We start from the raw sequence: 24,213 nt of genomic DNA, 5'->3' as shown, positions 1-24,213 counted from the left end.
GGTGAAAGAACTATAATCATTATAACTCTGCACTGACTTATTGGAGCTGCCTTTTCTTTTTTTTTTTCACACAGTGCAACCTATTAACACTATTTTCGACCAAAATTGAGCTGTCTTTTTTTTTTTTTTTTTTTTTAGCAATATCTTCAACTGTTTTTATTATTACCTATTTACAGTGGTGATGTCATTAATTAAATACATCATCGTACTAAAGTAAGTTTTAGAAATTTCTAATTCAAAATGGGGAAGAACAGGAATCGGCTGAAAATATGATGCCTTCCAATATTACATCCCGGGAACATGGGAAATGTCTATTTTAAATTGTAGATGTATGCCATACATAAGGACTATAAGTGAAATGTTAAAATATTAGTAATTTAGAATCAAAACTGGACATCTAGAGCCATAACTCTAAAGCCAGAAAATGCATTAGGTTTATCAGTTGCGTTTGCTTGCGTGACAGTTTATTTTGTGATAATAAATCCCCAAAGGATGTGATGTCCTTTTCAAAAGATCTGCACATTTTCAACCAAATTCTTGGTTGAAAATGTGCAGATCTTTTGAAACCGGTAGTCTGAATACAGCACAAAGTGTTAATAAACCTGAGATTAACATATCTGGGATCCCAAGAGAACCATCTGACAAAAATTTTGATTCAGTTTGTGGTAGATGAATAAATACTGCTTCACCACCGAAAACTGATGATCCAAATCCCGCTAAATATACAGACCTTTGTGATGTCCCCAAAAATCTAATAACATATATGTTTGTCCACTATTATAACGGAATTCAATACTGAACTAGTGAAAAAGACATCTGGAAATGAGTCCAGCCTATCCATTTAATTTTAGGAAGTCATTAAATATACTAGTGCATTGACATATACTTTGAATAGAACATTCATTCAAAAATCTTTAATGAAATGTTTTATTCAATTAATAAACATTTAAATCTATGGTAAAGAAACCATGTGCATTCCTTGGTTTTTTCTTGCAACGATAAAAGCAATACAACAGCATAGTATTTTCTGCACGAACGAATCTATTCGTTTAGAAAACCCACCGCTAGTAAAAATGCTTTTGAATGTCTTTTGAATGACCCGGATAAAATGCATATTCAGTACTTGATAATGTTAGCATAATTGATGACCGACATGCAGAACAGCCTACTGACCAGGATGGTCAGACGTTAAAGCGTGCTGATGAAGTCTTGATTGACGGTATCGTAATCTAAAATCATGATTTCACTCAACACCTAGAAAATGCTGATAGGAATTTAAACGTCAGTAAGGGCGTCGAAAATTTTTCGGTGCAGAGTTGAGTTATACGACTTGGCAGTAAAAGGGAAAAAAAGTAATAGATGAAATAAGAGACTTAAGTTATTGCTGCCAGGTCGCAATAACTGCGAAGATAAAAATCTTCGATGCGCTTACTGACGCTTAATTCTTATCTAACTCTTTTCAAAATCATTTTCAAGAATTTAGACAAAATAGGTAAGCACCTATTAGATTCATTATGTCCATCTTACTCCAATCATCTTCCAGCAGAACGTTTCGGTTGGATGGAGAAGTAAATTAAGAAACTCGATAAATTTTAGTATAGATACAATATCAAATCAAACATCGATGCGTTATTTTAAAGTAATGCATCGAATCATGCCACTAAAAATGTTTTTGCTTTACGACTTTTCATAGATAATTTCAAGCACTTCAGCAGAACAGCTCGCTGACTGTTCTGGTCAACAGGCTGTTTCCTCTAAGCCTACAGAAACACCAGCAACAAAAGATCAACATCCATTCATAGGATCTCACATCCTATGATGTTGCTTCGAACCTACCGAACCAACTACCTCGCCCTGTTTCATTAATTTTATCTCTTCTCTGTAGAATAGCCTTCCTCACGTTGCATGTCCGAAGCATCACAACCCTTGAACTGTTTAAAAAACATCCTCAATAAGTACCTTCTTGCTTAACCACATTTCCCTAATACAGAACTGATTTGGTAAAAATTTTGCAAACTCATGCGTGGAGTTATAAAAATCTCAAAAACTACTCTGGATTGATGAAACTTAATATTTAGAATCCCCACTCAAGTTAATTTACTTTCAAACAGATTGTTTTTGTAACACAGTGATCAGAAGTGTTACAAAATAATAAATAGGCGATGGCCGGATACAATTTATTGAAATTTGGTATTCAGGATATTTACTAAAAATTGTCGCTACTTTTTCTTTCAAATGAACATTGTTAGTAAAAAGTTTGGTAAACTTATATGAAATTATACAAAGCTATAAAACAAAAAATGCTTAATATATATCAATTTTGATATATTATTTTTCCAGTGGGCAGTGAAGATAATATTTTGAACTTCAGTGCTACTAAAATACAGTCTTATTTCCAATAAAAAGTTTTCTAACTTAGCTTTTACTCCCTTCGATAATACTTTCTTGCTGATATCTCTAGCTGAGACAGTTGTTTGGAATTATGGCCGCAACAACTAACTCTATGCGATCAGGTATTATGTCTGTAAATTTTATGTATTCTTCCGGCGGTTTGACGTTTTGCTGAATGAGACATGTAGACCAAGAGCATTGATTTGTAAGAAAAGTTATTGCAAACTGCAGTAACTTTCACAAAAGCACCTTAGATGGTGAAAGATTTTATTTTGTATCTTGAACTAAACTCAGTTTTATATAGCACGCTATTCTCATAATTTTGTTTTTTTTTACCAATGTTTTCTTATTAGGCTTTATTTCTAAATTTTATCATTTTGGAGACCTTAATAATTACCTAGAGTGTTCGAAATGGATAACAGGAAGTGACCACAGATCCCTACGACATAATTTTTTACAAACTATTTATAAAATATTTTTTATAAACTTTCTTCAGGAGGCTCAAAGTGGTCGAATTTCAAATCAAATGTTTGATATCGAATTTAAATCTAATCTCTGCTACCTGTGAAAATCTCTTAAGCGTTTTGGAACTAACAACTGAAAGTGATGCTTGCTGCCCGTCATGTAAATTCTATCAAGAATAGAATTTACATGAAAAAAATTTTCATGTAAATTCTATCAAAAGTTAATTTTTTTTTTAATTCTATCAAAAGGCATAGAACAATGGAAGAGATATTGATTTCTAGTTTTTCTAATAGAGAAAGATCCACACATTTTGGCCGAGGCACGCTTCGTCCAAAATGCAACAAAAATGCCACAAAACAGGTCATTTTAGAGCCTGATAGTTTAAAATTAAATTTAGTATTCATGGTTTACTCATTGAAACTTTAAAAGAGTACAAATTTTCATTCCACGGACTCCATACATCAATTCTAATGTAAATATAGCATGGCTTCCGGAAGGAGTGGGGAAAGACATAATAGGATTTATCAGTTCTCACTTTGTTGTTGCGTGCCGTTCCTTTTTTGGATTATTTTGCAATGTTTTCCATAAACTGTAGATATCACTTTCGTAGCAGAGAAAGTATGTCATTATAGCGTGGCCTGGGGTACAATTTTGGTTTAATGACAATATCAGAAATGAATGTGGAGTTACCTGTGGTAATGGTTGGCGCTAGAGTAATAATTAAATACATTTTTGCTCTTTTGTCATATCGCCTCAGACAGAAATAAACGAAGCGATAAAGAACCGCGTGTTTAAAAACTTTTCTTATGTATCTCTCTGGAATTTCATATACCATACAAAAATCATATTTTACTTTGAATGTGTTTCCCAAATCGAAAAAGCATGTAGAGGAATCTTAGATTCTTGACGAGTAGTAACGATATTGCTTTCGTCTAATTTTGACGAGGCCAAGGTGTTAATTGTTGAATGCATCTGTCATCGTGTAGATATCAGAAAAAAAAATTTAAAGCAGCTTTTTATTTGAAAGATCTTTAAAGAAAATCGATTTACGTCAATTGTATCTGTTATGGTGTGGCGTATGTTCTTCGGTTAGATCTACTGTAGTTTTAACAGGAAGCTATTTAACATACAGTTGTTGTGCTTAATTGTTTTTAAAAAAATCGTTTATTTTCATCCGTATGCCCAATAGTATGCAAATAACTTGTACATGAAGTTACTTCATGACTGCTTTTTATATACCAATAGCGGCTGACTTCACTACAAGTTTCCATAAATATACATACAATATAAAGCATACAGAGAGGATTATTACCGTCTGCTGCATTTGAGTATTACCGTCCCAACCACTTTCAGTCCTTATTTGCACCATTTTTTTAACGAAAATCGCATCCACCAATCCTGAATCTCTACTTAGACCAAAGATGGAGCTTTTTATTGGACACTGTCCAATAAGAAAATGGTGGTTTCAAGCAGAGAGACGAAATTCACTAAAGACATTCTCAAGAATTCATGCCTGCACTAGGATTCAAACCCACTGTCTATTGGTTAGAATGATCTAAGATCTTAGAAATTCCAAATAGGTGTGCAAGAGTCCACTTATTTGGAATTTTTTAGTTCATAGTTCCATTGAATAAAGCTCTAATAGTATTTGTTGTTGTTCTTCTTTTCACTATTAAGCACAAATGCTTGTAGTGCCTCCGTTTCAAAGACCATCCCGCCATCTTTTCTTGGTCTTCCTCTGTTTCTTGCTTTTTCCCTTTGGTATCCAGTTCTCTACTTTGTTTTGCCGATCTGCTATCTTGCATTCTTTCTATATTATTGTTCCATTCTTCTTTCCGTTTTTGGATCCAATCATTTATCAGTATATCTGGTTAACACAGGTGGCGTTTTCTGGTTGGTCTAGCAGCTCGCCAGAGAACGCTAAACTCAATTGCTCAAAGGAACCAAAAGTATTTTATCATATCTGATTAAAAATTCAAATAGCTAACAGCTCAAGCATCAGAAGCTATTGTGGAAGATAAATTTAAATTTAAGAAAATATTTTGCTCACCTAGGTAATATTCATAATTTGTAAAGTTGGCAAGGCTGTTGAAAATTTCAGCATAAAAAATGTCTGTTACATTGTTATGAATAATAATTTAAGAATATTTAACATTAATATATGTAAATATAAGTATCAAGACAAACTATAGTTCATACTTCGGCAGCAGTCTTCATAATTATCTAATTTCTGTCTGATGTTTTTATTTCTTTCGATCAACTCATTAACATTATGGAGTAATTTTCATAAATTAAAAAACCAATACAAATTAGGGACTAGTTCAGATAATTAAAAATTATGAGAAAAACTTGTAAAAATTTGTAGGCCACATTTTTCAGATATTTATAAAAAAAACTATCTGATAGTGAAAAACTTTTATTCATTTCTGAATCTTTTTTCCATTTGAGAATGGAAAAACAAGCTCTATTTCCAAATATACTTTAAATTTACATTGCAGTTTTTCATCCTAAAGATTAACTCATTATTTAAGAGGAAATAAAGTTAGGGAGTCAGTGGGCTGGTCAGTGGTATTTCGAAATTTCTCGTAACCCTCGATAGCCACATCAGGATGTTGCATATAAGTGGCCATTACTCAAGTTCTATTTAAATCATTTGCATAGCGATCTAAGAGATATTTCTTAAAGGCAAACAACGTCAATTTCAAGGTTTTTTTTTTTCCTTTCAATTTATTCCCCTAGCACGGCATGAAAAAAAAAGTTTAAGTCTTACGATGGACAGATGGGTTGAATATCGAAGACCCCCCCCCCCAAGCAAAAAAGAAAACAAGCAACACGAAATTATGTGATGGCAGGGTACATAACACATTCTAACTTGCACAAAACTCTCAATATCTCTTAAGAGCAATTCACGACTTGATAAGGTTTCGTTTGTTAAAAGACGGCAAAGGTTTGGTGACTACAAAAATGCACTGCACGCGAAAAAAAATAAATAGCCTGTTTCTTCTGATTCTGTTTCTGCAACGACTTACGAATCATGACTGCAGCACTTAAGCGAGCAGCAAGACAATTACTGTGCTCAACAAGATTAGGTCTAGATTAACCTTATCTTAAAGCTTCCCTCTTTAACATCTCAGTAAGTAACCATTAGGGGATGCCTCCAAGCACGATAACGGTCGCTCATGCTCCAAAGTGACCAATTTCACTTCCCCTTCCTATCCATTCCTTGGGATGAATTGCGGTTTCTAATCTGAGCACACGTGTGTGTACTTAATATCCCCTGGGGAGCACTGACCTCTATTTAACGGTCGAGACATTATATTTCGGCACCAATGGGTTGCTGCTGATTGTTTACAAAGAGCAGCCAGTTCGACTTCTGGATGGAGTCATTTTTAAAACGTGCAGCTGGTCGCTTTTTTCCGCACGTGTCGACGGGATCTAAAAGTAACACAACCTCCCACCACAAACGAACAATGAAAATGGTGCTCTCGCTCGCTTCCTTCCGGTACGCACGTGCAAGACGAACGGCCCTTTTAAAGGCCATACTAATTCTGCGTGTGTTTGACTGCTGAAAACTGCTTACATAACCTTACAATAAATAGCAAAAATAAATAGATTATTCTTTGTAGAGAGAAGTAGAAATTCAGCATTATAAAATGTTGGAAAAGGGTTCATTGGGTACTTTATTCTGTAATGTTTATCAAAAGGATTGTAGTTAACCTGCATTCGCTTGTCAACCAATGCCTTTAAAAGCGAATCTGCATTTTCAAATTCACAAATCTATTAGCAATAAACACCGTTGTCTGTCTCCATTGCACGTGTTAAAAAAATTAACCACTTTGCAAGGCTCTTTTTTTCTTTATTATTTGATAGTGTTGCTACAATATATTCATATTTTAGCGAGAATGACGATTTATTTTTTTGATAAGATTATAGAATCTACAATGCAAATTTTGTAATATTTTTCACAAGGCCTTTATTCTCGACCTGCCTACTAGTAGGAAATTTGGTCAAATATGTTTCTGGGTTGATCAGTTGTAATTACCGTCAAGGTTAAATATTTTCTTATTATTATTTCTTAATTACATGTATAACTTCTGCTGATTTTGTCAGTTTTGCATGAGAAGAACCCCTACCATCTCATTATGAGATTAATTTACCTTTAGCTGAAAAGCTTTCATAAGTTTGGGATTTTTTTAAACCCAAGAGATTTAAACGACTACCACATATTGTATAATAATACAAAAATCTTATCAATGATAATTACATATTTATGGTTTGTTTGCGATTCAATATAAAATTTAAAAAAAATAACGCAACTCGTTTTATGTGATCTGATCTTATCGACACAATGAATATTTGATTTTATAATAATTAGTCTGGTAGAGGTATTTTTTTTAAAAGGTTTTGTCTCAGACAATGCAATTCCCTGTTAGAGATCATTAGATACGGAAGTAGGCATCTACAGGTCTTTCTATCAGATTTTTTATGAAAAAAAATCTAGCAACTGCTTTTTTCCCCTGTCCTCTTTTTAATTTTTGGGGAAAAACAGAAATTTCAAAGATACAAATCTTAGATACTGCTAAATACATCCAAACTACAACATGTAAAAAATCAATCACGACACTAAATGACATGAAATCATGACATACGAATTTTTTTTTTTTTTTTTGATAAATAGGAGACGCATCAAAACGATTACTTTTAATGTATACAAATTAGTATTTTTTTCTTTTTTGTCATGTAATGATCTTATTAATCCCTTTGGTGGCTACGCATTTGTGCTATTCTGAACCTAATGATCCCAGTGGGAATATGCACTCGTTCCCGAAACAATATATGAAGAACAGAAGCTGATACTGCAATCTCCAATATCGGGAACAGGACAGAAAAAAAAAACGATCAAATTTTATAGTCATATTTTTAGTAATGCACGAACAGATATAGTTCAAAAACAAACTTTTTATTAGATTGGCAATAGGAAAATCATACATAGTGCTTTGATTGGCGTTTCAACAGTACTACCTAATTCGTCAACTGTCTAATAAGATTAGAGATACCGACAATCTCTGTAAATGATTAGTTTTTCTAAATGATATTTTAATAGCAAACAAGGTAGTTTATCTGCACGCGTCATAGAATATGGTAATATCGAAAATTTGCATTTTCTTCCATATTCACAAAATAAGAGCGAGCAGAGCAAGAAGCGGTATTTTTTACTGTAGGCATATGTTAACTATTACTGTCTGCTGATTGTAATTGTAAATTATGAGAAAAAGTTTAAACATACAGTCCTTTAATGCTTTAACGTACCCGCTCTCCGACCAAGAAGTTGCGAGTTCGAATCCCGCTGTGGACGTCGATGTTTGATTGGAAATGAATTTGATTGCCCCTATTAGAAGCCTCAAATGGTTAAGAAAAATTTCACATTTGGTCTCTAGAAACAGAAATTTCGGATTATGTGAAAAATATATAAAATAATAATAATAAACATTATCCCACTCACAGTACTAGTGTCCTATAGGTTTATAACCTTTCGTGGATGGATCACAAAATATATATTAAGTGAAAATTAGAAAATGTTGCTAACTATGAATCTTGCAGAAAATGATATGCTGTATTGCGAACATGTACAACATTAAGAACCTCATTAGTAGAATGGTTAATGCACCCGTTCTCCATTCAGCAGGCTGCGGGTTCAGATTCTACTGTAACAGGTTTGTCTTTAGGTAATACGATTTTCATCGCTGGGTGTCAGACTGCTTATTGGAGGTATGGAGTGGCTTGAAAACGTTCAGTGTCTGGTCTCTAAAGCAAAATTTCCAAACCAGCAGAGACTATCTCGTTCTTCTGAATGCACCAAGGAAGGGCGATGAAGAAGATAGTCTTTGGCAGGTTTAAAACTGGAATATATTAAAAAAAAAAACTAATACAAATTGCAATGTTTGGTTTGAGAGTCGGTTTCAGATTCTGTATTTGAAATATTCTGTATTTGAATATTTCAACACATTTTCATAGATAATTTAAAAGACAGTTTATCTAGGACAGCTGGTCCCAAACGTTTATGTCCATGACCTAAAATTTGAAATCATATTCCCCTTCCGACCCAAATGGAACCAGTAATTACTCAGCACCCCAGAAAATCGATACAAACTCATAACATATTAAAGAAAACATTTCGAAAAAACTGACGTAATCGCCGACTTCCTCCAATTTTATTTATTTGTTTACTATTATTATTTATTTATTTTTTGCGTGAAGTTCAATTACTGAACCAAGAAAGATCTTTTAGTAATTTACTTTAAAACGAATACAGATATATAAACATCACTGTTTTCTCGGCTGATTGATAATTTCTGCCAACAACTTTAGTGACCCAAGTTGAAGTTACGGTTCTAGATTAGGGAATTACTGATCTAACCTTCAAAGAATGGACGAAATGAGGTTATAAGTGATATTTATTCTTTAGTAGTAAACATACTGCCTGATTATTCTTTCTTTCAAAATGTTGAATATAAAAGTGGGGAGGATATCGTCGAAGAGAGAAACAATGTTTAAAAAAAGCGACATTTGAATAAAACGCAGATATTCATCAAGTATTATTAACAAGAAACGAAACACAGATCAATAGCAAATTTTATAAAGTATAGGCAAGATATGCACTACTATACTAATCGGGATCCTGAACACGCAAAAAGAAATTATACAAAACAGGCAGCCGAGATGAAGTTTCTGGAGGCATGAACATCTGCACAAGAGAAACTAAATTAAGAAATGTCGATATCAGTATGGAGTTCAATGCACTCTTGATAAAGAAAATCTGAGAATAATGCTAGTTGTAACGAATTACTGAAGATAATGGAGGCAATGAATTTTAAATCAGATAAAGTGCGAATATGGCCACGAGTGCTGTAGAAAGTTTGAAGCCGTAATAGGTAAATACTGTATATGCTAAATCTAGGGATTTATTTCTTCGCAGTCCCGAGAAGTTGCATATCTTCAATTTATCTCAGTTTATATTGACTTGAAATCTAATCGTAAGTTTCATTTGTAAACTTTTGTTTCCAGTGATTTTCACAATTAGTGAATCTTTCTTGCAATGACGCTGTGTTATACCCAAGAACCAACTTAACATATTTATAATAGCAAGTAGTTGCAACTATTCATCGAAACTCTTCACACGTGATTTAAAGCATGACGTTACTTCGTAGTTTAAAAAAAGTTAAAAATAAAATTTCGGTGAATTGTTTTTTTTCGACGAATTGTCGTTCGATGGATTGCCTTTTCGATGAACTTTCCGGATACCCTTACCACTCCTGATGGTTTGGGATAGCGGCCTTCTTCGTGTGTAGATGAGAAAGTTCAGTTAAGAAGCACCTAGTGAATATCCCAATTGATTAGTAAAATCCAAATGGATGTAAAAATAATTCCTATTTTAGCTCCTTTATGTAAAGTATTTATTAATACTTACCCTTCTTCATATGAAGTAAAAATATCCAAATTATGATTTTTGTAAAAATCAAGCCCAGAATTTTTAATTTCAAAACCAAACTTTTGAGAATATTTGTATAATATTTTTAAATACTGATCTTAAATTCCCTACAAGTTTGTAAATGCATGCAAAATTATAAAAAGAATTCATATAAGTTCTTACCTGATGTAAGATGTTTTATTCTCTTTTGAAAAAAAAAAAAAATTCTTACCTTTAGTATCACAAAAGGTTGACTGCTCTTTAGAATGATTGCTACTACGCCTAATAGAAACCAGTGGTGAAATGATGTGGGGTGTAGGTGAGCTTGCCTCGCTGGATAAGTGATGTTCAAGTGGTTGTATTGTGAAATCCCCATCTGAAGTGTGGATTATACCAAACTGGAAAAAATAAAAGATAAACGCATATAAAAGCTAGAAGCAATTGTTATAAATAATCTTCTCATCGGTTTCAATTCTTGGTATGACTAAGAATGTTTATAAAATACTTCCAACTCAACAGGGATAACTGAGATTCTATGCTCTCTGATTTTGAAGTAAACTGAATTTATACTGAAATTATCCTATATTAGATCGAAACTAGAACTGATAAAAAAATTCATATGATTAATTTGTACTATGCTCTAAAGTAAATTTAAATATTGCATAAGTGTAAATATGTTTTTAGGCACACCTCCCTTGAAATTAAAATATATTTTTCATCGGCGTGATTATTAGTTTAAAGAAAGAAGAACCAAAAAAATAGAAAATAAAACTAAAAAAAATTTCTCAATGTTTGCAAATATCTACAAATAAAAATATGAAGCGAATATTTAAAGATCTTCATAAATAAAAAAATGGTTCCATCAAAATTCATCGAAAAAAAAAACAGCTAATCGAAAGACAATTCATCGAAATTTTAATTAAAATTTCGTTAATTTTTTTTTATGTATTAAATATTAGCAATTCCGGCCAAAGAAGCGGAATTATTAATATCATTTCGAAACTTTTTTTCGAAAATGTTATGATAAAAGTGATCCATTTGGAACAAAAACTGAACCGTGCGGACAGCTTCTTGTACTGACTTCTACTAATTCCACTAAGTCAGAGAGTTATTGTAATACATAATTTGAACACGTTATTTCTTTGTTGCCCCGAATATAGCTGAACTGAAAACGGGAACGGTTCGACATTTTCTTGTAAAAATTTCAAATAGCGAATCTGATTCAGATTAGCTATTTGAAACTTTTATTCATCCCATAATAATTCTATTTGAATTATTATGGGATGAATAAAATCCATTCCATAATAATTGCTGTATTGAAGTCGCATATTACGACTAGTAACAATAATAATAATGGAGCCTGCGTAGGCTGGGCTTTTCCTCCCGGAAACAGGCAAATCAGTCCATGAATAGACATGAAACAGTTATCGGACAAGAAAGACAATAAGAAACCATATTGTTCTATAATTATTCCCTATTAAAGTAGCATTGCTTTCTCACTCTGCACGGTTCAGTATTTGTTCTAAATGAATCATTTTTTCATAACATTTTCGAAAAGTTAAAATTTTCGGTGAATTGTTTTTTCTATGAATTACATTTTCGATGAACATTCCGGCCACTCCTGATGGTTTGGGATAGCGGCCTTCTTCGTGTAGATGAGAAAGTTCAGTTAAGAAGCACCTAGTGAATATCCCAATTGATATCCCAAAAGGATGTAAAAATAATTCATATTTTAGCTCCTTTATGACCAAGCCTCTTTCCTAGATTCATATGCACATTTTCCACCAAATGCTTATTTTAAAAACAGATAATACTTAGATTATTTTATGTTAACAAATTAAACTCATAATGAGAAATGCTTTTAAAGAGAATTCGGATTAGGCTTTCCGTCCCCTCTCCCTGAGGCGGGAGAATATCCCAAACTAGCAAGGATGATGGACGAACTCAGTGACGAAATTTAATACATGTCCTATCAATTTCTTGAAATGCTTACTTTTCATTTCGTATGCATAAAAATGCAACTGGAATCTCGAATACAGCATGAAATTCCAGCATTACTTCCCTATAACCCAGATGTACTGTATTTTTTTTTTTCAGCAATTGCATAAATATATCTGTCCATGTAGTGCTGCTATGTAATTATGTTTCGCAAATTACGTCTGACAACATTCTTAGTCGCTACGTTCTGATTCAGAATTGTTTCACTGGCCACATTCACATCTGTATAGTGATCACCTAAGACTAGGTGTTAACTGTTTACCGAGAATCAGAATGCGCTTCTGCAATGATTACGTTTATAACAGTAAAGGAACTAATAGAGCTGTCTGCTCGGAGTGGAATTCAACACAAGTTGTGGTGTGAAAATTAAAGTTACACTTCAAGTATACTGTATCACTTCCGAATTGCCTTTTAATTTCGCTTATGAGCTGCCACTTTCAATAAATTACAGACTTTTCATTTTCGTTTGCTTATTCGACTTTACTGTTTGCATTTTATTATCCAACGGAGTAATTTTTTTTTCAATCCCCCGCCCCTGCCCATGAAAAGTAAATCTGAAGCACATTAGTAATGCGGGTAAGCTATGGATTTTTATTTTATTATTATTTTTAATAAAAGCCGAAAATCTTACTGTAGAGACTAAACATGAAACTTTTTCAAGCCACTTAATGCCTCCAATAAATGGGACGGTGGTTTCATATTAGGGGATGAATTTCATCTATCTAAAATGACTATCCTGTTGGAGTCAATTCATCAATATAGAGGAGAATGATGCTTCATTCGCCTACTTGTGAGGAGAATGAAGCATCGACATCGATCGTCGGAACCTCAGTAGCTAAGTGGTTGTTGCGATGTTCTTTGGTCGGAAATACCTATGCTTGAATCTCTTCCATGACGACTCGAAGAACCTTTGTATGGGCTTTTTAACTGATGGCGATTGAGCTGGCTCGTATGGAGGTAACAGGTTTTTCTTTCCTGGTATTCTGGGTTTGTCATCATACAAAACAGGGAAAACAGCCAGACGTATGCATGCAATTAACAGAATTGATACACTGGCCGCATAACCTCAGTTGCTTCAGTCGTAATTCTCCCCACCCCTTTCTGGCGAATGGAAAGGGATAGGAGAGAGCCGGATGGATAGGGATCATATTAGATTAATAGACAGAAAGAAAAACAGATAACAGGATGTAAATAGATGACTGAAAACAGATAACCTACTGAAAGAAATTAGATAGCGCAAAAGAAAAAGAGTAAGCGAGAAGTGACAGACTAATATATGCGACTTTAATAAGTGAGAAACAGGGCTGGTCCAGTTTTAGCATATAATAATAAAAAACGATAATATGGCATTAAGTTTTCCTTCCTGTGAGGCCCACTCCGCCCTTCAAGTTGTCACAAGTCATTAAGCTTCATAAACTGTGTCCTCATTCATGTTACTTCATTTGGGCCATGACTGCCAGAAGCTTGTAACTGACATTTCATCTCCTTCTTACATGTGTTTTCCACAGAAAAATCACTTTGGAATATTTTGTGTCTTCTTTAACTTGTGTAAGAGTATGTTTATAATGATAAAGTCCACATGTCGCCACTTGTCGCAATAAAACGTATGGGTTGTGTATGCCTTGAGATGTTTAGACATGGACCGGGTGTATCGTCCAAATCTTTACTGCTGAAGTGGGCCATCTATCAAGTGCTAAATAAGGGAATGGGAGAAAAATCTATACAAAAATTACAACTAAAGCCTGGAAAAAGTATCAAAAACAGTAAGGATAATTTTAGATCTTGGTTCCGTATTTTTCTGCAAATTGTTTGAGTTTCATTTCAATATTGAGGGAAAAGGAGGATTGTCAAGTGTGTCAAGTGGAAACATTAAATGATACATTAAAAACTGGGGGGAGGAAACATTAACCCAGAAAATAACGTCAGCACGACCCAAGGGGTGTTTACTCTTGTCTTAAACACATTAGGATTCCTCAGTCATGACGTAAGATGAAGTGACGAAGGCTCACAGACTTGTTGGCGACAGGCATTGAGAGAAAAATGGGAGAAAAATTATGTAATATACTTGTAGCTTCATTACGACCACTGAAGGGGAAAGAGGGGATAAAATTAGGCCGTAGAAATTGGAACTTTGGAGGAAACAGAAGAAATAGGTCGAAATTTGCACGGTCATACGTATTAGATTATAAATTGAAAACTCATTAAGATACGTAATAAGGCTTGCTTGGCTTCATTTTTCTGAAATGAAATCTCGAAACCTTAGCCAGGCCTTATTAATTACTAAATTATTTTAATTAAATTGCTATGGCCTAATTATAGAAATTATTTGAACACTGAATGCCTGTAGGAAGAGACGAAATGCACCCAAGTTTACCCTCCAGAGTGGAAATTACTTCTGATATGATATGAATAATTCAACATAACGGTTATCATATTACTCCTCTGGCTTTTCCACTTTTCTTTTTTAGAGGAAGGTTTGGCAAATGAAAACTGTTAACATTATAATTCAGCAAGTATTGGGCTACTCCGCAGTATTCATTTCCAAAACTGGTTTCGTTTTTCATTCGATTATACAACATTGAGGAAAAAATCGCGAACACTTACAAGAATATCAGTGGTTAGGATACAGAAATGAGATAGTTGTCTTGTATTATCCTACTTTTGTAAGACAGTACTCATATTTTTTTTTTTTTTTTTTTTTGTTGTTGTTGTTATACGACAGCCGTTTTATATTCATACCGTGTTTTGTTGACTATATATTTATTCCAACCGTGCACCAATCCATGATTGAAGTAAAAGCCATGCGCCAATTCAGTATTCTGTCATTATCTCGCTTGCATTGTTTACTTTTGCAATTACGTATGTAGCATGTGGACTACTGAAGCGAAGAATACTTCCATATTTCTTATACAAGAAAGTCAAAAACCAACGTCTTCGCACGAAGAATGGCATTCTGGAAATTTTACTATTATAGCAATACAGATTGTCCAGTTTTCTTCAGCGACATAGAAAATTGTCATAGTTTGTGTCATTATGGTATGCCTCAGATTTTTTTTTTTGGGGGGGGGGGAGGGAGGGTAGTGCACACATCGAAGAAACATGGATATTTTATCTTTCACTAGCCTTCTGTGGACTGGTTGTTGAGAGATCAACACTAGCAATCGATGCTCAGGCATGCCTGAGCATCGATTGTTTCTGGTCAAAAGTTGGCTGTTGATGGACTTTATTATTCTGAAGTAGTAGATTTTTCTCTTTTTATTTAATTGTTTGGGGAAATAAGCTCGATATCGGTCAACGACAGGGCTGATAAAGCAGAGCCAGAATTGTATTTTTGATATGTGAATGAGGGAAGATTAAGACATTGAATGTGTTTAATGATAGAATTTCCTTAGTGTATAATGCAGAGGGTTAAAGAAGTAGACTTTGGAGATCAGGTGTCGGCGTTGTACAAGCATAAAGGATATGCAGAAATTTGCGACTAGTTGCAACGGAACAGAAAACACGACTTTAATTCTGGAATTAAGGAATGTTTTTCACATTGGATATGTTTGTAGTTTTTGAAGTTACCGTCTGGAACAGAAAATATATATCTGGTATACACAAAATGGTTACGATGGTCTCTTCAAAATGACAAACATATCCGCGTGAAACAACCTCTAAGCCAGAATGGGAGTTGTCTTCTAGTTCCTTGCTGAAACTAGTCTCAGACTTTTGCGACTAGTTTCTACCTTCATTGCTGAATATTCATTCCATGTTTATTTTCGTTCCGCGTAGCACACTTGCTCTCTAAGGCGTAAGGTCACTTTAAGTTTTTAATAAATGTCACTTTAGACCATTCAAGAATAGTTTCGCTAAAGTGTTGGGAGCTAATGTTGAAATCTTAATACAAAGCAATAATCTAGTGGAAAATGCAGCAGACACGATCTCCCACCCCTCTGATATTGATTCACTGATAGCCTCAAGCCCAGATGTCAGTGATGGCTGAAGAGTGGAGAGCGATTCCCTATCATTCTTCAAAAATTAGTAGGGATAAAGGAGCTTCCCTAATCTAAGAATAAAAGGCGTTAGAAGTTTTAGTTATAGGATCAAGACTGTTTTGAAGAATATATAGGATTATCAGAATTCCCAGAGTACATATGCTATTTGGATAAGGCCATTAGCGATAGCATATGCTTCGCCATTTCTTCCAACTACTCAGGTTGTGTAGTGCTGAGAATAATGACTGCTATTTGAAAAGTTAAATTGTAAGTAGTCTCAGATTGGAAGTGCGAATAATGGAAACAATTAGCACTTTTTTTTAAATATACGGAGGATCTACTCTTATTGTCACTTGATTGAGAGAATATTCAAATATTCGGTGATGCAAAATATGAACTTTTAGAGTACACTGAGTTGTGATAAGTTCCGAAGTGTGACTTTAGAGTGCTTTCTCCCTAGACAAGGCGATCTTCTTCAAATAATTTTCATCGAGATTTATTCACCATCTGATCCAGAAGTAAAACCATTACTGGGAAATAGACTTCACAGCTGTTTTATTCCTGAACGACTTTTCTGCTGCTAGAATGGATTGTGCTAATATTTCAAGATAGAAAAAAGTAAGTGAGCTGTTGTCCAAAACTTGCCAACGTGGCTAGCATATCCGCTCTCCGCAACGAAAAGGATATTGATGTCTGTCAGAATTTCGACCGTAGCATACATATTTATGAGAGTTTAGGTGATATATGATTTTTGTAACAGGTAAGAGATCATGCTCCATATCGATGGTCTGAAGTAGTTTAAAAAATGTTTTAAACTTAGTCTTGAGAGCATGGTTCCCGGATCATCTAACCTCTATCCCGCCCATAGAGCATATCAATTTAATACAAGTTTGTAACGTTTTGTGGGTGAATTTCACATAAAAATGACTTCGGGACTTCATTAAAGCATGGTAGCTGTGTTGCACCGGAAGATAAAAAAAAAGTGCTTTACTTGCGATGTCAATAAAGAAATAGTTGCAGAAATTTGCAAAAAAAAAAGGAGTGATAAAAATGGAGACTTATTAAAGGCCTGAAAAAGTTCCATGTTTTGGTCTCTAGAACAGGGTTTCTGGACTACAATATATATAAATAAATAAAAATATTAAAAATTTGCTAGTTCATAGTATGAAAATACTGTAAGTTTACATGAAATCTTTCGTGGCTGGGTACCACATACCCATACGTGTGTGTGTGTGTGAAAATATTTCTGACCCAATAGATTTTTGCTCGTGTGCTATTTGAAGGTTCTGTTGACAAAATAATTATTGAAAAAAATGAGAAAAGGTAAGAAAGAGTTGGTTATGCAGTAATTGTACACTTAAATCAGTTTTAATAAAAAAAAAAAAAACATGCCCCCCGGCAGTTTCAACTACTGAGTTCTGCTGGTCAATGACATCACTACCGTATAAGATAATTCTCTATCTTTTAAAGGACCAAATGCTATATATTAGGTATGACTAACAGTGGTTCGGGGATCAGGTAAAATGTAATTATACGAAGAGGCCATTAGAGGAACAAAATAAAATTATATTTCATATATTAGAAGTTATAAATGGGCAAATGCAATAAAATCTTTATTTAGACGTAGGATAGCCAAAAATAGTTTTCCTCCTCTCCTTTAAAGAAGAAAGGTTTTTTTACTTCCTTGTCATGGAACCTGCATGGCAATATTCTAGGAGGCTGATTTCTTTCGTTTTTCTAAATGAAACGTCTATCCACATACACCCGGTTATTTTCCTTCCATTCGAAATGAATTTTTGATTAATACAGTCTGAATAAATGCAACAGCTGGTATCGTGAATGACACCTTTTCCTCCATATCGCTACAAGACAGAGGAAACGGTGCCATTCACAACACCAACTTGTGTATCTATTCAGTGTGTGTGTGTGTCAATCATAAATTCATTCAGATGCAAAGAAGGAAAATAACCGTGTGTGTGTACAAGTTTCATTTAAAAGACGAAAGAAACTGGTCTTCTGGAATATGCACGTCAGCGGGCTCGCAAGAGTAATATGATAAATAGCGCTTAAAAGGCGAATAAATGACGTTTTGGTATGAAGTTTGGATGAAAAGTGAATGAAAATCAAAAATAACAACGTGCTAAAATTTCAAGCTTCGAAATTTAAAGTTTATTTAAAAAGTATATTTTTCATTAATCTGAAATTTTGGTTTCAAACTTAGCTGGCAGAAAAAGGTATCCACATATAATGGCATTAATCTATATACGTATTTGAAGTTTCATTAAAAATAAATTATGTATTTGTTTTTAATTATCGCTCAAAGGAGCGGGTGAGTGTGACAAATGGTACGTAAAAATAATTAGTAATAAAGTGTTTACTATGCGAAGCACGTCTACGAATAATCCGTTTATTGCTTATGAAAAAAAAGATGGAGGTTTGCGTAGGTGCATTTCGACCAACATCTGATAGGTGATGCTACCTACACTGACAGTTAATAGATCCAGCACTCCTCAGAGATCCATGCGGAGGTGGCTGTAACCCTACTAGGCACTTCACTTGTCATCCGAATTCGGTTCTTTTACAGTTTATTACTAATTCATAAGTTTACCCTATCTTCCTCTGTCGATTTAAAAGAAAACAAGCAAGCACTGTACTAACAAAAAAAAAAGTTCCTGTTTAAATGTTCTATTAAAAACAACAGTTAGTTCAACAGCTACCATTCCTACACTCTAAACACGTGCTTGTCGTTAAATGACACAGTTGACCTCTCCGAGGCGCCACTTCAAATGACTCTGACCTTACCCATTTGACAGAGCAGTGCACGTGCCAGGACTGCACTTCGAACAGAAAGCAAAATTCTGGGTGAGTGTATGTGTGTGCGTAGATGGGAGTTACCTTTAGGAAAATTAAAGTGCTCTAGCCCAGTGACATGCGACCCAAGTGTCCACCTTACTTGGTCACATAATCATTGCTTTATATGCAGTACATATTGGGAGCTGTGTTCAAATGGAGCAATAAAAAAGGTGCAGTTATTTGAATATGCTCCCTTCAGGCATGCTTGGAGATCGCCCTTCTGCGACTGCAATATTCGGTTGTTTTAAAAGTGACATTTAAATTAGTATTTGAGTTATTGATAATTCATTTTCGTTTTTTTTTTCTGCTTTAAATGAGAAAAAATGTTAGGCAATTAACGAAGAGATCATTTTTAAAGCATAAAGTTTACTATGGCCGTTTTTTGAGAAACGGTATTTCCAAAAACTATTCTTAAATTTTGTGAAATATTTATTGATATATTAATGTAATCGCATAACTTTTTTGACTATCAGATCCAGTGTTAGCAAGTTAGAAACATCGAATAAAGTTCAGAAACATTAAAATTGTTTTATTTTTTATTTATTTTTTTTTAAATTCAGCTTCCATGCCATCTATCGGTACTTAAACGAATTATCTTAGAAAACGATAATGTTATTTTAAGATGTATACACAAATCATATCGGGTTACTTTCTCCTTTACCTCTGACCTTCAACAAAAATCGGTACTGTCAGCGTATGACACCACACTGACCTAGAGACACAAGACAACTTGCTAAATATTACGAAAGAGATACAGAGCCACTACTGGCACTTGAAAATAACGAAGAGTTATGGCCAATGTAGTTGCTGGTATTGAATTTAAGTGGACCGCCTGTTCGTGAGGAGAATTCTATGATGAAAACACCGTTTACTCTTTAAGAAAACAAAATAATGGTAAAGATACATTTGCAATTCCCATCAAAGGGTACTTCTCAGAATACAAACGCGATGATGGAGTTTGTTTAACATATGATTTTAAATAGCTAGACATGTTTGGGTTTACCCAATGGTATTTTAACACATAAATAGAACCTTTCCAACGATGTGTAAAAATATTTTCAGAGTAAACATGTTTGTCCTTCAGATGGCCGCAATGTCTCGAATTTTAAAGACGACAGGGGAGGGGGTCAATGCCTCATTTCCAAAACAAAAACAACCGACACCCAGAAGTAAGACGTAGATCAGTTTAACTTTCATAATGTGCCAAGATCCTTCTCACACCTACGTTTTTCACCCTCGCACCTGGTCGCCCATGACATGCCATAAGAATATGTTCCCCATTAACCTTCGCCCATCCTCCACTTCTCCTTATCGGATATACGTTCAACGTCACTGTGAGGGAGAGAACCTGCAAATTCAATATAATTGACGTATAAAAAAAAAAAAAAAAAGAAAAAAAAAAATAGGTCCAAGGGCGGACCCAGATTAGAACCAGTTTCAGCCGTTATATGTACTTGTGGAAAGTAATGTCGCCTGTGAAGGCCAAACTTCTCCTCCCCCCCTCCCCTTTCTTTGTCCCACCGAGCCTTGACCTATACAAGGTCAAACAGTAGTTAACCATAATACTATCAATAACGTAGTGATGAACATTTGCACGTGCGCCAAGGGGAAAGGAATGGGTTATGAATTTACACCTTCAACGCACACTAATCGCAGTAGATGCGGATGCGAAACGAGAGGTGGCGTTGCTATGATTCGAATAGAATGGTGTTTTACAGACTGGGAAGTGTAGCGTTTACGCATTACGCTAATGGGTTAGAATGATAATGAAGTTGGAAATATTTAACGGCAATAACAAAAAAAAAAAACGGTGGTCAAATAAAAATGAAGGTTTTCTAAACGGAAGTTTTTTTTTTCAATTGCCAAAAAGGGAAACTTTGAAAATTTTGATTTTTTTTTTAAATCCATAGTAGTAACTGACGAGTGATTTAAATATAAAAATTCCATCATTTCGATAGTGTGAATTCACCTACTTCAATATTGCATTTTTACAGGATAAATTTTTCTTCTGTTCAGTTTACTAGTTTTATTCCAACGCAATGAAAGCCAACTGATTGTGTACGGGAATTTTCCTTAGTGGAAACCCTACTGCTTCAGAGCGATAATCCAGTGGCATTTAGTCATCTGAAATAGTCCAACTGCATCGACATCGATTTCTATATAATAAAATAGTTCAAAGACGGATATAAAGTTTGATCATGCGTCAAGTAAACTTTCTCCAATCGCGAAACCTGACAATATGGATGTGTGTGGTGGGGAGGTCACTCCAAATGGAAGTTTGGACCTTCTGGATAGTAAATGGGGACGAAGTATCAACAATCAAATTTCCTACGCTAATTCAGTTTTGTAAATGCCAAGATAATTTTCTCGTTTTTATAGAAGCATTTGTATATAAACCGAAAACTTCATAGAAGAGTGAATTTAAAAAGATTAAGACTTTTTTTAATCTGGTTTAAGAAAATTTGATAAAACGATATTATCAAGATAAATTGGTTAACATTACCTAAATGTTCAGATATATTAAGACCACCCATAAAATTGGAATACATTTTGCACAGCAATTTTATGGGTGGTCTAATTCCAATTTTATATACTAATAATATATAAAATTGGAATGCAAAATGCTAAAAACATCTTCAAAGAATTCAAAATGTTCATAACTTAATGAAGCATGTAATACTTAGACTTGATTTTTTTTTATGTGAACCCCGCCCACGAAAGCTTGCAAACATATTGTTCATTTAAATAATGTGGGCGGCTAAAATCAGATAACCTGGTTTCCCTGTTCCAGAGACCACTCATGGTACTTTTTCAAGACACTTCAGACTTCCAATAAGCAGGGTAGTGATCTCACACTGGGCGATGAAATTCATCTGCCACCACAAGCAGATGAACATGTCAACTGTAGGATTTGAATCCACGGCCTATTGGCCGGAAACGTCATCCACTTGGCCAACCAGGCCGCCTGATACCAGCATTTGTAAAATTGAAAGAGGATGACAAATCATGCTTGCATCATTGTCTATGAGATGTAAGAGGGCAAAGTTTTCCCAAAAGTTTGCGTTCAGAAGTTAAAACAAAATGGGATATACATAGACAGAAGAAATCCATTCATTTTTTACACCACAAAATGCATTTGGTGAACAGGAGTAACCGTACCTTTGTTATGATAAAGCAATGATACTAACCACGAACCTAATTTCAGACTAAATTGGTGATAATGAACTCTGCATTGTCAAAAAATAAATAAGCGCCATTGTTCCCTTTATTAACTAGATATCAGTCTGCAGATATTAAGCATACAACCAAAAAACTTCACCTCTATAAAAACTTTATGGAGGAGAAATTAGTACGAGTTAGAATTTAGCAAAACTAATTCAATAATTCGAACTTTGTTCAGAAACTTATTTTAGAAAAACCGATAAGGGCAGCATGACTTCTTTGATAAACTACTCCATATCGTTCTTCATATAACAAATAGAGACTTCATAGTTTATTAATTTCTACGTTTATCATAAGCAACGTCCCATTCATAATGTTCAACTATTTATTTATCAAAGTGAGCTTTCTGCAGAAGAGTTTAGAAAGGAATGTTTACCTACAGCTAGCTGGCTGAATGCTGATCATAAAGATTTTGATTCTGTCCGATCAACATCCGACGAGTCCTCATTTAAAGCACCCACAGGCGCTAACTGGAATTAACATTCACACGAGTGTAAAACAGGAATAGTGGTTTGCCATCTGGTGTTTGTTACTGTATTAAGTCTAATTTTCTACGCAGTGTCGTTATATATTTGCAGTCTTTTTTTTTTTTTTTTTTTCATATGTGCAACTGAGCGAATCCAAAAACGGAAATAGGATATGAGACGACCATCTTTACTGCTTATTGCGAACTGGTGTATCATCTTTGGATCTTTGTCATACTCTATTTACATGTTTACTGCTTATTATGAATTGGTGGATCATCTTTGGAATCATAGTTTATGATTCCAAACATACATACGTATATACACACACATATATACATACACACACACACGCAAATATTCAATCCCAAGCATCTCACTTATGTGCATTTTTGTAACAATAGCAAAGTCAAATTTTTAAACTTTTTTAAATTAACCTCATTGTTCCCAGCCTAATTTGCGTGCATTTATATAATTCTGTTCATCTGCATCTTTCTTCTCCCCACTGTAATTTTCACTCAAAGCTCACCCTCCATACCTTAACACCACTGATCTGAAGGCTCATCCATAACTCGCTGGAGGGAAAAGAAGTCGGTTTTTTGACAGGTCAGGGAACCGCTATTTTGTATATTAAACATATAAACAGTGTTACATAACTCATTTCCCATCCGCAGTAAATATTAATTGGATTTGATAACGAAATGCGATGAATACAGTTGCTTCTGCAATACTGGTATAATCGCCCATGTAAATCTATGGGGAAAGCCCAAGTTGAACAAGAAGTCATTACACCCGTGTAAATCCACAGAAAGTTCTGTAGGTTTGCATAAGTATTTCTACTAGTAGGCGTTAATAGCGATCGTCAGACCCTTCTCGGTGACAGCAGACACTTTGGAGAAATCCGCCGCCCAGCAGATGGAACCTATTAGGGCCACCTAATTACAATCGTCCCTAGAGACGGCCAACAGTTGCTAAAAATTCGCGGACCCAGATTCCAAGATGCCGTAACTAATTACTTTACATTCTTCAAGTGGGCCCTGTGACCTCCTGTATTTTTTGTAACGGTGTCACTAGCGTCAAGTACAAATGTCACACTCCTAATTCTGCTACCCGGATGTCTACGACACTTTCACGCACAATAGGATAGTTTGTGGAATTGTATAATAGACAAGTACCTCTCAGCTCTATCTTAAGTTTTGTTTTCCTTTCTTTTTTTAAAATATTCGTAGCCTCCTCTAATGGTTTGGTCAGTGGGCAGTCATCCAAGATAAGAAAAAATCCTGTCATTCTTATGTGAATCTTTAAGTACCTGTTTATCTTGCATGCAGAGCAATTAGAGACTGTATAACATTCTATTTTTTCACTCAGTTTTTCC

The 24,213-nt window shown here is 34.5% G+C and overlaps 1 protein-coding gene across 1 annotated transcript in view; it reads left to right on the top strand.

The window, feature by feature from the left end:
• The window catches only part of LOC150101896 (uncharacterized), a 314,015-nt gene that overhangs the window by 16,648 nt on the left and 273,154 nt on the right, over nt 1-24,213 (top strand). The gene's annotated exons all lie outside the window — the stretch shown is intronic.

Source organism: Typopeltis vanoorti, chromosome 11 (genome assembly GCF_054136105.1).
Source record: "Typopeltis vanoorti isolate ZY-2024b chromosome 11, IOZ_Tvanoo_1.0, whole genome shotgun sequence".
Taxonomy (NCBI): Eukaryota; Metazoa; Arthropoda; class Arachnida; order Uropygi; family Thelyphonidae; genus Typopeltis; species Typopeltis vanoorti.
This window is presented reverse-complemented; position numbering and strand designations above follow the sequence as displayed.